This window comes from Echinops telfairi, unplaced genomic scaffold, assembly GCF_000313985.2.
Source record: "Echinops telfairi isolate 266 unplaced genomic scaffold, ASM31398v2 ScPeMD7_7424;HRSCAF=8462, whole genome shotgun sequence".
Classification (NCBI taxonomy): domain Eukaryota; kingdom Metazoa; phylum Chordata; class Mammalia; order Afrosoricida; family Tenrecidae; genus Echinops; species Echinops telfairi.
The window spans coordinates 28,897,706-28,913,345 of NW_022111324.1; the positions used below are offsets into that span (position 1 = coordinate 28,897,706).

At 41.9% G+C, this 15,640-nt stretch overlaps 1 protein-coding gene across 4 annotated transcripts in view; it reads left to right on the forward strand.

Annotated features, from left to right (window-relative positions):
- The first annotated feature begins 8,268 nt into the window (after window positions 1-8,268).
- The window catches only part of PRG4 (proteoglycan 4), a 37,044-nt gene continuing 29,672 nt past the window's right edge, over window positions 8,269-15,640 (forward strand). For all 4 annotated transcript variants that reach the window (XM_045298151.1, XM_045298154.1, XM_045298152.1 and 1 more), the window contains exons 1-2: window positions 8,269-8,356; window positions 10,773-10,898. The gene's annotated coding sequence lies outside the window, so the exon portion shown is untranslated. The remainder of the gene's footprint in view (window positions 8,357-10,772; window positions 10,899-15,640) is intronic.

Below are 15,640 nucleotides of genomic sequence, written 5' to 3' on the forward strand. Positions count from 1 at the left end.
AAATGTTTTGAGAATGATGAGGGCAATGAATGTACAAATGCACTTTACACAATTGATGTGCTTATGGATTGTGATAAGAGTTGTATGAGCCCCTAATAAAATGATAAAAAAAGTAAATGTTTAGAAAATAATGATGGCAACATATGTACAAATATGCTTGATACAATTGATTTATGGATTGTTATCAGAGCTGTATGAGCCCTGAATAAAATGATCTTTTAATTTAAAAAAACTGATAAAATAATTCCACCAAACCAATTTTTATATAAAAATAAGCAATCATTGTTATGCAAATTTATTATACATATTAACCAAAAATGTATACCAAAGAATTGTGTTAAAATAAACTTCTCTATGACTTACTATCAGTAAATGTTTGATTTGTATATTGTTTTATACACTTCTCTATTCAGAGTAGCATAAAAATTTCTCAGGTGCAAAGGGGTCACAGCGGAAAAAGTTTAAGGAGCCCTGTGTTAATGACTGACATCATGGAGCTATCAGGGATAATTAAGTGGATATTCTGTCATAGCTTTGCTTCAATTATAGCTTATGCTTTTAGGGTATACATAGAATCAAATGCAATAAAGTGAAGATTTCAGTGAATTGAATCTAATTTGAGGGAACTCAGGAAATCATTACCGAAGTTTGTCTAATTGGTGTTTGCTTCACCTTGGTTACAGAGCTTTGAGGTAGTCATGGATACTATTTTAACGTTATTAATTCTCATTTTGTTTCCTAATCTCTGGGAGGACAAGCATGAGAAAACCATTATTATAACTAAGCCAAGTAAGCATTCTAAACTGCCACTTTTAATAAACAATTCTTCACCCAAGCCAGAAATTCTGACTCTTGCCCTCTTTGTTGTACAAGCAGTTAAACTTTGACCGGAAGACTGAACTGTCTGCTCAGCAAAATCAGAAGTATCTAGGTCAGGCTGCAATTTGATCTGAAGGGTGTTTTAATTTAGGCAGGAAGTTAGTCACCATTTTTTAGTTGCTCTCGCACCTGTTTTAAAATTCATATATACAGATTAATCACTGGACTACAAGCCAAAAGGTTGAGAATTGGACCCCTGTCAGCGATGGCTTAGGATAGAAGCCTGGAGATCGGATCTCTTCTTGAGCTGTTCCCCCCAATTCAGGTGGGAGAGATTTCTATTTTGTCTCTTATGGACCTGTTTTCATTTTCTTCAATTTCAACTGGAATTTACATATGATGTTTGTTGGTCTCTTCCTGGCCTAGATTGTGATCACTATATAATCGTTTGTCAGTTTAAGGATTCAGAGTGAAGGGGTGGAGTCTAGCCTGTCAATCATTGTATAGCCAATGAGGCCTCTGTGTGGGCATGGCCTTCTCCTGAGGATTCTGGGAACTCTGGTATTTCCTCCTTGGAGGTGGGAGTCTCTCTCTCTCTCTTGGCTCACTCCCTGAGAGATGCTCCTCTGACAAGACACATGGCACTGTGATGATAGACCCTATGCCCTGCGAACTGAAGAGCCCTGCCAGTGCTGAGATGCTTACAATGCCCTGGATCCACAAGACTTCCCCCCCACTGGCTTGTGATCTTCCTGCATTTGGCATCATTGTATGTGTTTCATGAGTCTGAAGAGGACTTTATAGATTGGTATCTGACATCTGGGCTAATATTAGACTTTGGACTTGATCTGGACTGGGCTGGGATGTGTTCTCAATATTCCACTGCTCTTGTATATAAAACTCTTTTTATACACATATGAATGTCTCTTGAAATGTCCTTTTTGATGATAAATGTGATGTCATTTCTCTTGAATCTGTCATTCTCAGCATAATAAACTATATGATTTTCTGATTCAAATTGGCCAATGCCGGTCCATTTCAGCTCACTAACACCTAGAATATTGTTCTGTATACATTCCATTTAATTTTGATGACTTCCAATTTTTCTAAATTCATACTTCATATATTCCAAGTTCTAGTCAATAGCTATAAGGCTCTGTATTGAGACAATAGATATAAACATATATAAATATGACTAGTTTTGTTTCTCATGAGAACTCAGCCTAAGACCTCGTCATTGTTGTGGGTAGGTGCCATCGAATCAGTTCAACTCATAGAGAGCCTACGCACCACAAAAGCACTGCCCAGTTAGCTCTGTACCATCCTTACAATTGTTACCCTGCTTACGCTCATTGTTGCAACCACTGTGTCAATACTACTCGGCCACTCCATGATGTCCTTCCTCTCTTTTGGTGCCCTTCTGCTTTACCAAGCACAATATCCTTGTCCTTTGATTGAGTGATTGATTATTTTCCCTTTGATTTCTAGATTGCTGCTTTCATGAGCATTGCTGGTGTACCCTAGTAAAATGAAATGCTTAACAACTTCAAACTTGTCTTTGTTTACTATGGTGTTGTCTGTTGGTCCAGCTGTGAGGGGTGGGGTTTTCTCTTCACTGAGTTCTCATCTACAATGAGGGTTGTAGTCTGGTTCTCATCAGCAAGCGCTTCAAGCAAGGTTGTGTCATCTGCACATCATGGGTTGTTATAAGCCTTCCTCCAATTGTTATGCCGAGTTCTTCTTTAGCCAGTTTCTCTAATTATTTGCTCAGCACAGAGGTAGAATAAACAAAGCAGAGGATACAACCATAATGCACACCTTTCCTGATTTTAAAACATCCAGTATCTTATTGTTCTATTTGAACAATTGCTTCTTGATTTATTACAGATTCTGCATTAACACAATTAAGTATTCTGAAATTCTGATTCCCATTCAAAGTTATCCATAATGTATAATGACTCACACAGTTAAATGCCTCTGCATAGCCCACAACACACAAGGAACTATCTTTTTGGTATTCCTTCCTTTCGTCCAAGTTCCATCTGACATGAACAAGATGTCCCTTGTTCCACATCCTCTTCTAAATCTGACTCGAATTTCTGGTAGTTCCCTATCAAGGTACTACTGCAGTCATTTAAAAATTATGTTCAACAATATTTGAGGATAACTTTAAAAAACTATTTTAAAAATTATCTCCATCAAAATTTCCAACGAAGAATGGATGTATTTGAATTATGGTTTGGTGGACTGCCAAAAGAACAAGCAGGTCTGTCTTAGAAGAAATACAGTCAAAATGCTCCTTAAAACAGAGAATGGGGAGACTTTGTCTCGCGTACTTTGGATATGCCATCCTGAGACCAGTCCCTGGAAAAGGACATCGTGCTTAGTGAAGGAGTGAAAAAGAGAATGACGTTCAACAAATGGATGGACAAATTGGCTGCAACAGTGGGCTCAAACGTAGCGACAATTGTGAGCAGGCGCAGAACCAGGAAGCATTTCATTTTGTTGTATGTAGGGTTGCTCTGAATTGGAACTGATTCTTTAGCGCATAATGAAGTTGTATTTGCATGTGATATTAATGGTACTGTTGGATCATTTCTGGAATCTGTTGTGTTGTCTTTCCTTGGAGTGGACACAAGCATGGATCGATTCCATTGGTTACCCGGGTAGTCATATTGAAAATACATTTGGATAATGTTGTATTTAATATTCCCTCTCCAGAGAGTCAGGCTTCACATTATCTGCACATCAAAGGCTCCCAGTAGCTTGCGTTCAAAGAAAATGACAGTGGCCTAGAAATTCCGAAAGACTAGAATGTGGTACTACCGTGCCCCTGGGAGGGTTTGTTGCTTTCTGGGAGCTATAACTCAGTGTGCAAAATCCAAATCTGTTTTTCCTTTAAGTGCAATAGTAGAAATTATTTTTAATGACCATTTCTGCTCACTTTTTGCCTTGCTCGGCAGCTATTGGTCCCTATGTAGGGCACATCTGCCTGTAATGAGCTATGGTAAACTTTCCTGCTCCCCAGAGGGATCCCAGATGGCTTGGCAACTTTTCCCTGTGAATGGGTATGATGTTAGACTGCTAATCTCCGTAAGAGAAAAGTAGATATGTGAGTCTTAATCGACACATGTTGCAAAGGCTCCGAAGGTGGCGCAGCTGGGGCTCATTAGCAATATTCTCAAAGGTTAAAGGAAACCCAGAATGGAACATTCTATTTCTTCTTCTTTCTTTCTTTTTTAAGTATATCTAATTCACTCTTTGTCCTATAAAGATCTGTTTGAAATTTAAGAAGTCATTTAAGGTGGAAGATTTTGACAGCTACATTGCTTTATTTTTTTAAAGGATCCTTTTTGGTTTGTGGTGATGAAAATGTTGCACTGATTAAGGGTAAGGTTGGACCTCTAATTAATGCAATGGCCGTCAATAAGTTAGACACCCGTCAAAAGTGAAATTGGCAAACGTTGTTTGACAGATACTAAAGTGCACAAAATTCCTTCATCTGACCCGGTTAGCTGTAGTTCTCCATTTTCTACTTTTCTAAATCCCAGCCAGCTTGGAGCTGTTTCCTCGTTTTTTGAGTGGGCTGTTCAGTTTTAATTGTCTGAGATGAACTTGTGTGCCGTTGGAGACGCCAAGTCCACTTCAGATTTACTTTGCCTCCTGTGTCGGCCATTCTGACCACCTTCAGTTCGGATGGGGAAGCAATCTGGGTAAGGGTTCTTTTTCCTTCTTTCCATGAAGCAATTTTTGTTATTTATTCATCTATATTTATTTTTTTCATGTTAAACCCTCCATTTTCTGCCCCCCCTCCACGTCCCCTACCTCTCCCCTCCCTTTTCCTACCCCAGTCCCTGGTCTCTACATCGTTGTCAAAGGCTTGTTTATTGGAGTATAAAGCACATTTATTCTTCTTTGTTTTCCCTTCTAATCATGGTGATATTAAAGGTGAGCTGTTAGTTTTGCTAACGGGAAAGGATAAAGGTGGGATGTTAAAGCTTTGCTAGTTGGTGTGACTTAAATTGCCACCCTAAGTTTTCTTGTGTGTGGTGTGCTTCCAATAGAAGTTAAAAAGTATTGGTATGCTATCATAGAAGTGTGTATTAAACAAAAGTACCAAAATGGGAAGCCATTGTTTCTGAACATATCCTCCGACTCTCTAACCCTTCCTCTAAGACCTGCGCTCACTGATGCATGTCATGCTGGGACCCTGCTCCGCCATCCACCTCAGAGCGTGTCTTTTTCAGCGTTTTTTGAGTCTAAGGAGCAAAAGGAAATCGGAAGGGGCAAGAGCAGAGCTGTAGAGCGGATGGGATAAGGTGGTAAGGCTTTCCAATACAACTCGTATAGACCAGCCCTTGCTACCTTTGAAGAGTGAACAGGTACATTGTCGGGATGAAAAAAAAATTCCTTGGTGCACCTTTGCTTGCCTTTTCCTCATCAATGCAGTTTTCAACTTCTTTGTAATAAGGCCCTCTGATCATCCTGTGTTCTTCAATAAAACTCGACGAAGATGCGCACACGCATGCACACACGCACGCACACACATAACAGTACCATAAACTTCTAACCTGACATCTCTGTCTTGAATGGAAGTAGCCCAGCAGATCCCCCTGGGATGTCATGTTTGAACCTGTTTTGAAGGCACCCTGAGGAGACTAAGATGCATGTATCACTGAGAGAAAAGATCATACACACAGGACCTAGAACCATAGTAGCAGTACTTCTGATTTACACGTGTAGCTAGAAATGCCCTGGCCTTCTCTCTTGTTCCAGACCCTGCATCTGGGTCATCTTTATCTGACCTCCAGTTGGAACTGGAGCCAGTGGCCTATTGTCAGATCTGATTTACTCACTTCCCCTGCCTTAGGCGCTGGTGACCTGTCTTCTGACAGCTAGTTTGTGCTTGTTAGTCCCTAGAGCAGTGGTTCTCAACCTTCCTAATGCTGCGACCCTTTCATACAGTTCCTCATGTGGTGGTGACCCCCAGCCATAAATTATTTTCGTTACTACTCATGTGGTGGTGACCCCCAACCATAAAATTATTTTCATTACTACTTCATGACTCATTCTGCTACTGTTATGAATCATCATGCAAATATATGATAGGCAGGATGTATTTTCATTGTTACAAATTGAACACCATTTAAGCATAGTGATTAATCACAAAAACAATATGTAATTATATACTGTGAAATATTTATTTCTAATGACAAATAAATGAAATTTTGTCCTGAAGCACGGTGAAGCATGGGATAACAGTCTTCATGCGGGGTACTCATATGTGGGCATATCTACATGTGGGCGGACCTGCCTGGAGACGGTAGAGGAGCGGTATCTTGGCTCCTAAGGTCATCGGAAATATGTGTGGTCCAATGGTCTTAGGCGACCCCTGTGAAAAGGTCGTTCGACCTCCGACCTCCGAAGGGGTTGCAACCCACAGGTTGAGAACTGCTGCCCTGGGTAAGAAGGGGAGTAGGAAAATATACACATATATGCTCCACTGTGCAAAAAAATAGTTTATTTATTCAATAAATTTACTTAACTATTAAGGAAGGAGCTCTGGTGGCATAGTAATTAAGCAATTGGCGGTTAACCAAAAGGTCTTGGATGGAAGCAAAGACCTGGAGCTTTGCCCCTGTCAGCTGACAGCCTCGGGAAGTCTGATCTGGCCTACAAGGTCACTATGAGTGGGAATCGACAGGCACAACAGCCGCAAGACTGCCTGTTATAAGGAATGAGTGTAAATGTGGCAGAAAAAATGAGGAGGAGGAATGGGCTCAGGGAGATATCATTGTTCTGAATACATCATTTAAAATAATTCTAGCTAAAAAACCTTTTAGCATTTCACATATACAGTATTAATTTAAAGTTTTCACAAAATGAGTGGAACCTAAAATTTTCAGAGTTCAACACATTAGATAGATTATCTCTGAACTCTATTAATTTGAAGTCTATGAAAAGTTGGTGATTATGTTATATATTTTTAAATTGAACCCAGACAAGATTGTTTGGGCAGAAAGGTCCCTCTGCCTCGTATACCAGCACTCAAAGACCATTCCCCAGGCTTCTTTCCCTTGTGTTAGACACTGCCTGTCTGGAAGTCCATGGACATGGAGTTCAGGGTCATGTAGCCATGCAGACTTCCTGGATTTATGGCAAGTGTAATAGCCTCAGGATCAACTTCGGGTGGCCAAGCTGAAAAGACAAAGCATTACTCACAGCTTGGTGTAAGGGGATTTCCCATTTAGCCTCTTTTTACCAGGAGCCACAGATGCTTTATAAAGTTACTCACCAGAAATGGAAGTGGTTTTCAACTTTACCTCAAGGGTACGGTCTAGTTCACTGGCCAAACAAACAAACAAACCCCAAACCCAACTACTTGTATTTCAGCAGGTCTGTCAATCAGGCAATGCTAACGGCTATTAACAACAATAAAAAATATACTTCTTAATCCCCACAGCACAGTTAAACATGTATTGCTGTTCAAGGCACCAACAAATGCAGAAAAGGACAAGAGCCCCTGATGCACAGAGCCGCTCAGGGATCCAGACTTCTCTCGTGCCTGCCTGCTGTCTTCTTGGATCTTGGGCCCAAAGATGAAGAGGCGCGCATGACTTCTGGTCCTAACTCATTGGTCAATTAAAAAGGTCTCACCAATGGCAAAGAATGCTGATAAACAATCCGGTTATATGTTTAACAAGAAAATAAATTACGTTTTCTTCTATCACAGTTTCCATCTGGAGACTTGAATGAACTGGTTGCATAACACCCCACCTCCAAAACAATCCAAAGAAACACCCTGCCATTGACTGAATTCCGACTTGCAATGACCCTGAATAGGCTGTAAATCTTGATAAAAGCAGACTTTATCTTGCTACCAGTGAGCAGGTGGTGGGTTTGAACAGCTGCCCTTGCCATTAGCAGCTCAATGTCTAACTCATACCACCAGGACTCCTTAAGTAGCCCCATGCACTGGTATATCTGACTTATTTACGTAATGCCTTTGTGGAGGTTGTTAAATTAGTCTCCCCTTCCCTAGATCAAGTTGTTGATTACTGTTTGGATGTTAACTGAATATTGTCTTGACTTAATGTTTATTATAAATGCTTTCATATATTTAGTTTCTCAAAAATTATTTAGTGATCATACTAATTTAATGTCAGAGCAGAACGGGGGTGTCCTTTATAAACTTATTTGAACATATATACTATGTATTTTGTTCTCTAACAGATTATTTGTTTTATGGAAGCATTTGAATTGCATGCCACTACCAGGAATCTGGACATGTTATCAGGAGAGACCAGTCCTGGAATAAGACATCCTGCTTGGCAAAGCGGTGGGGCAGTGAAAATGAGGAAGCCCTTCCACAAGATGAACTGGCACGGGAGCTGACACAATGGGCCCAAACATAAGCACAACTGGGAGGATTGTTTTGTTCTTTTGCACATAGGGTCACTGTGCGTCAGAGCCTACTGGAGGGCACCTAGCAACAATACCAGGAACCTAACAGTTACGTGACTCGGAGACTCAGAAGGTAAGCCATACATTTGGCCTTAAACTTTCAAATAACTAGTACATATTCTTTATCATATATGGATACTAATTACTAAAGGCTTTTATCATCACAATAAATGCCGTATTTTGGCAGGCAGTGTGGGATGGAGCAGGAACCAGCGAGTGGGCAGGAGGAGTTATTGAGCATAAAGAAATGCCTCTTCTACAGATTTCTTTGACAGTGTCACAAAAGTTCACAAACTTACAAAAATGACATTTAATTTTGAGAGGAAAATTTGAGAGGACCCGACCTTCCCACTTAAGATTTGACCCAGGTGAATGGAGGGGGGTTGGCGGTTGGCGAATGAGAAATGGGATGAATCTGGATCCAATCCTGTGACAAAATTGTACCGTGTGCAAGTGCCTTACCATCAATGTGAAAGAGAGCCTTCAGATTCCTGTCGTTTGTCCTTCTCGTCTTTAACCCCATTCCTGTTGGGAAATGCTGTACTCTCTCTCCCCTGGTCGTCTGTGGGTCTCTGCAAGGCCTTGCTCACACACACTGTGTTAGGTCGTCAGGCAGCTCTACCCGGCGTGCCGTGGAAGAGCCGGGATGGAGAAAGGAAGCTTGTCGTGAGCCCTCGCACTGGAACGTACCGATTCTGTGCGCATTGGCCTCCATGAAGCATTACTTAATCCACCGAAACCTGCCTGTGTGTTTTACAGACACAAAGAGGTTAGGTCATTTGATCGACGTGCCACACTCCGTGGTTGGCATTGTCTAGAGTCGCGTCACTGTACTGTAGAACCTTTCACATAAGTTTGGAGACGCCCTGGGGGTGCAGCGGCTCAGCAGTGGGGAGTTGGAACTCACCAGCCCTGCAACAGAGAACTACGTGGCTGGCTGCTTTCCTGAAGATTCCAGGCCTAGAAAGCCGAGGAGGAGGCTCTGTTTTGTTCTATCGCATCTCTGTGAACCGGAGTCTACTCTATGGCAACAGGTCTGGTTTGGCGTTCACACGCAACTTCATTCCTATCCATGTTAGCAGTTCGCAGTGGCTTTTTAACAGGTGATGATAGTTCATCAACCAGATTATGAATTTACATGTCTGGGTTCGTCCACATTACAGCGCACTAACTTTTGCAAGCTTGTCTGAAATAAAACAAACACTTCAGATCTCATCAATGGATAATAGTGTTGTTGACTCTATTTTGAGTAAATAGACCAGCATATTAAGTCCTATGTATAATACTGTATTTCTATTTACTCATTTATAAAGTAAGGTACCCTAGTGGCACAAAGGTAAAGTGCTCAGCTGCTAATCAAATCCCAGTGGCCTGAATCCACCTGGTGGTTTCACAGTAGAAAAGATCCGAGGATCCTGTAAAGATTACAGCCTAGACACCCTCAGCAGGACAAGGGGTTGCTATGAGTCAAAATTGACTCTGGGGCACCAAGCAATAACAATGTGGTGCTTGATGCTATTTGACATCCTTGTGATGGATTTTATGATCATAGAACGTAAGAGCCGCCTGGGCAGTGTAGTGGTGATGCATCGCGCAGTGATCCCCGGGGTGAGCAGTTCCAAACCCTGAGCAGCTCCCTGGGAGAGAGACTGGGCTTTGTCCAGTTAGGGTCTCAGAGACCCACAGGGGGTCACTGTGAGTCAGCACTGCCTTGATGGCAGCAAGGTTTTTGGTTTATATAACTTAAAAGTCCTTGTAGTCAGTAGCTTATTCAAGTCTACTCCTAGTTCTTAAAATCATGCTAAATGGGCCAGCAACTGGATCCTTTCCAGAGTTTAAAATCAAAACACGAAGCCTAGCTTATTAAACACACTTAGACAAAATAGTCAGGGTAGAGGTTGATGTTGTGATTACGGTTCCCTGTATGTTTAAAAATATTTTGCATTCCAAATAGTTTTCACTTTCTTCACAGGAGCTTTGTTTATGTTTAAAAGCAAATCAAAGGAAAGTACAAAAAAACATTTTAGTTGCATATGAGAAAAAATAGTCTCATCCTGAGTTAAGTGAGAAGTTCATAGTCAGCTACAATGGGAACTTCTGAGAAGAAAATCAAATTATTAATAAAATACTTGATAAACATCAACAAGCTTAAGAGTCCCATATGTGCATGAAGCCCACTCAAGTGTCCATTAGCCCTGGAATCATTCAGGACTCTAATGATCTTAGGTTACAGTCTTTAAAACAATTCAGACCCAGTCTTCAATCATATTTTAAGTGTTCCTACCAAGTGATAAATTATTTAGGTGATTTATGCAGAGGACTTTTCCCTAGGAATAAAATGTTGACTCCTTATAGTGGTTTTTGCCTGGGAAATTGCTTTAAAGAGATACTGTAGTGGGGTTACATGATTTCTATGCACATTCAACTGAGGGAGGTAAAAATTAAATCTTCATCAGCTTCGTTGTTGAATTCAATCATTGCTTTTAAAGGCCCAGAGTCACCGAACAGTAGAAAGAGTGCCCACACTCGACTGCTAATAAAGAAGCCAGAGGTTTGAATCCACTCCGAGGTGCCTTAGAAGAAAGGACTGGCAATCTACACCTGAAAACCAGCAGGTAAAACCCTACGCAGCAGGGTTGGAATTGAGCCACAGCAGTGGGCCTGGGTTTGTGTTTCGCTGTTTCTGGACTATCAAAGGGGTCCAGCTGCCCCTACCACCCACATCTACCACCCTGGAGACTGATTTCCATCATAGGCCCTGATCTCAGAGGGGTGGTGTGGTTCTTCCTTCCATAAGCGCTTCTCGTTGATCCTTGGTGTGTATTATGTTCTACCATTCCCTGCTGGTACTTCCTCAAGCTAAGAGTTGTAGAATGGCTGCTTTTAGGAAAAATATACTTTGCTGTTAAGATTTTCCTGAGCTTTCTCTAAGGATTTCCTCCACATAACTTCCATAAATTCCCAGCCCTTGGTTTTTACTAGATTCCATTGAATAATCCCATATATGCTGACTGGTGTGCCGCATGCCTGGGACGACCCCTTTAGCTTGTGACAGAGCGCTGCTCAACAGCTGCAAGTCATTAGTGCTAGCAAGGCCTTCTGCAAAGAAACCTGAAGGAGTGAATGGTTTGGGGTGGAGCCAATGGCAGGAAGCCTGGACTAGCGATTAAGTCACCACCGAGTCTTTGATTCATAGGTTAGCTTCCTGTAAGAGGCTTTCAACTATTGGAGTTGAACCCAATTTTCCTTGATGCAATAAAGCAGAAAAGGGGTGTTCAGATGAAATTCTAGGAGCAAAGGGAGAGGAGGAGGAGCACATGCCAGAAGATATAAAGTGACCGATTACCCACAAGCTATTGCAGTTTGTTAACCAATTTCCCATCATCCTTCCAATGAGTCACTCTCACCATTAGACCTTCCTTATTCCAGTTTGTAACAGCCCATCACTTATAAGAATCACCTACAAGGGAGAAAAGAACTGGCCCTAATCCATTCACAACACACACCCAATCTCACATTTTTCTCTTAAACCGTTTTTTCCCCCCTTCCTATCTCAGATGTTTCCCCTGCTGCTTGAAAGGTTCTCCTTCCATCATGATTAACTACTGCTTTGCCAAAGAAAATACAAACACAATAACAACGGTCCTCTGCAGTCCACAGTGCTCAGGAATCTCTCAGTCTTGGAACTGGAGGACTGTGGCTTCGGACTGATCAGGAGTCGGTCCAGCCAGTGCGTCGGAGAGATGGTGGCAATGGCCTCAGGCTCCCTCACAGCGCTTTCCTGGTCAGAGACGGCCTTTCAAACACGGTTTGAAAGTTCTCCTTCTGCTTCCTGAGGGACGCAGATGGCTAAGCACGAGAACGTTACTCGAGGGTGGGCTGTTTGAACCCAGTCAGAGTTCTAAGGTGCTCTGCTTCCTAAAGGTCACTGCTTTGAAAACTTTATTGGGCCGCTATAAGCCAGAGTTGACTTGAAGGCAACGAGCAATCATTATTCTTTTATTTATGAAAGCTACTAATGTGTTTAGCGTGTACCCCGCCTTCTGACAAGAAGCCTCTGGAAGAAGTGCTGGTGAGCGCATTGCCTATTACTAATGTCTTCGTTATTAGTTGTCGACTCATTATTCAATATCCTCAGAGGCCGTTTGTGGTTGCCACATGGCCCTTGATTTTGACTCATGGCATCTTCACACGTGTCAAATGACAACCAGGCTCCAAAGCATTTTCGTTTGCTAATATTGTCAGGGGACTGCTGGACCTGCCCTTCAAGATGCTTCCAGGGGAACTCATGCCTCCAACCTTTCCACTGATAGCATATTAACAAATGGAATCCCTTAGGTGGTGAAATGGCTTACTACTTGGGCTTTAACCACAAGGTCAACAGTTCAAAACCACCAGCCCCTCCTCCGGAGACAGATGAGGCTTTCTATTCCTGTAAAAAGTTACAGTCTTGGAAAACCACAAGGGTAGTGCCCACAGGTCACCATGAGTCAGAATTGACTCAACGGCAGTGAGTGGGGAGTGAGCCCTGTCCAATAGGTCCTGAAGTGGTAACTTCAAGATCAGCGATTCAAACCCCCGAGCTGTTCCTGATGGAATAAGTTGAGCCCATCAGCTTCTGTAAAGGTTGACAGCCTTGGAACCCCACGGAGGGTCCCTGTCAGTTGAAATCAACTTGCTGGCAGTGGGTTGGCTGGTAGGACTCCAATCACTCAGCACGCTTACAGGTTAAAAAAAAAAAGTCAAAGTCATTGCCATTTAGTAGATTTCTCCTCAAAGTGACCCCATAGGACAAGGTAGAACTGCCCCTGTGGGTTTTCGAGACTATAACTCTTTATTGGAGTAGAAAGTTTCATTTTCTCCTCTTAGAAGTTAAAGTAGCCCATGTATAGCTTGTGTATTTGGCTTGTGCCAATCATGACAATATGTGTACATAAAAAATAGTTGCTACGACAAACCCACAGACCTTAAAATCTTTCCTGAGCTTTGTGAGCGTTTATTGATTATGGCGTTCATTAATTATTGTGGAACAAAAGGGAGCAGCTGTTATTGTCCACCACAACTGTGATGTGGACACCTCCGCCCAGTGACCCTGAGGGACAGAGGAGAGCTGCCCCCTGGGGTTCCCAAGGCTGTGGTCTTTGTGGAAGCCAGCAGTCACGTCTTTCTCCCACAGGGCAGCTGGCGGGTTCAACTACCCACACGATACGTTTGCTAGCAGCCGAGCACCTTAACCACTGAGCCATCAGGGTCCCGGCCACACACCGTATGACTGAATAAACCTCAATTAACCAGTTACTGTCCATTCAATGGAGCCCTAGCGGCCCAGAGGATAGAACACTTGGCTGCTAACCAAAAGGCCAGCTGCCGGAATGGGAGGAAGACGCGGCAGTGGGTTGCACGGACTGGTTATTTAAATTGGCTCTTTAGCCTCACTTTCGCCAGAGATGCCCTCTTCTCTCCTTTTTGCTTCCAACCCAGCCTTCCTTTCCCCTGCTTCCTCCCAGCTGTCCTTATTTTGCGTAGCCCGAGCGCTGGCCTGTTTCCTTTGCAGAAGGCTTATTAAAACCTCATTTCCACAAACCAGTCTCTCTCAGGAGGCATAATGGAGGTGCAAAATGCGTATTGCTTTCAAAAAATATTGTGTATTCCAGATCATTAGACTAGTGCCTAACATATAGTTTTATTATGTTCTGTGGTAGTCTAAGGTTTTAGAACTAAAAACAAAGACACAATGTTGTCCTAGCTTCCCCAAAGTCTTAGGCAATCCCAATTTTGATTTCACTGTTATCTATAAAAATTAATTTTTCCCTCCTCTGACACACCTACCTGTCTTCTACCAGATTGAAGATAGATGGTTCTATGCAAGACTATGCTACCTATTCACAACAAGAATGACATTTTCTGCCCTTTCATTTATTTTCTCTATTCCCCCGCATTCCTCTTCTACTAGAAATGCAAAAGAGATAAAAGCTGTCAGGGAAGAAATTACATTTTGGCTGCTTGTCCTTCTGTATTCATCTAACACTCGGTGGTGTAGCAATACACTTTAAGATAGGGAAAAAATGAGGAATTAAAGCAGGACATAGTTTTATTTTCCGGGCCATGGAGTGCTGACTGGAGGTTTTCTGGGACCTGGGATCGGTCCGTTGCAGGGCCTTTTCCTTGTTTCCCAGCACTTTTGCTCACCTTAGTGGGGTTTTCCACCTGATTTCCAAAACTGGAAGTCACACTCATAAATTCAGACATACACTAACAAACACAGCGGTCAGATATAAAAATAACAAAGAGTGTAAACGTTTTAATATCAACTCAATTCTACTTTTTAGAGGGGCAAAAAATAAAAGAATTTTCAAAATGCTGATGGCCATTCTACAGTTTCATTCCATTTAACCCCGCGTTTTATCAAATGTTTACTAACTTCCAAGACCTTTGCTACTGTTGCTGGGTGCTATCAAGTTCATTCCAAGGCCTAGCAACCCTTTGGAAGAGAGTAGAATTACCCCAGAGTCTCCTGTAATCTCTAAGGATGTAGGGAGCCAAGTCCTGTATCTGGTGGCTCATCTGGGGGACTTGAACTGCCGCCCTTTCAGTTAGCGGCTGAGTGCACCTCCAGGGCTCTTCAAGCCCTTTGCTAGATGTTGGGAAGGGAACACACACACATACTAGACAATTTCCTTGCATGTGATGAATTCACAATCTTGAAATAAAGATACTTTCATAGTCGTTAACAAGAATCAAAATATGATTCCCATTCCTAATCATTTATCTTTAAGGCACAATTCAACAAAAGCTACCTGAGGCACAGGGGTGGATGGGAAGGAGTTTACTGCAGAAGAAACAAGTGGAAACAACTTGTGTACCTGTTATTAATGGAATGATCATTAATAAAAAATAAGAACATATATAATCATTTAAGTAATAATTGCGGAAATGAAATAGATGGGTCAAAAGGATACACTACTTGTACTTATTGAATTTATTTTTATTGTGAAGGCATGCTCAATCTCTTTCTTATAGTTAATTAGGCAGATTTAAGATATAGGCTAAGAAGTACTATCTACCATTCATATAGCAGATTGTCCTACTGTGGTAACCTGTATGATGCTGTGATGATAGAAACTTTGTTACCATGATTTCAAATACCAGCAAGGTCATTCATATGTAACACATTTCAAAGGAGCTTTCAGGTTAAGTTACGGTAGAAAGAAAGCTCTGAAACTCTACTTAGAAAAAAGAAACAAGCGGCCATCTAGCTCAGAAGCAACAAAGCCCACATCGAACAACATAACAACCTGTGTGATCACAAGGTGTCGAACGGATCACTGAAGACAAATGGGTGCATAAGCAAATGTGG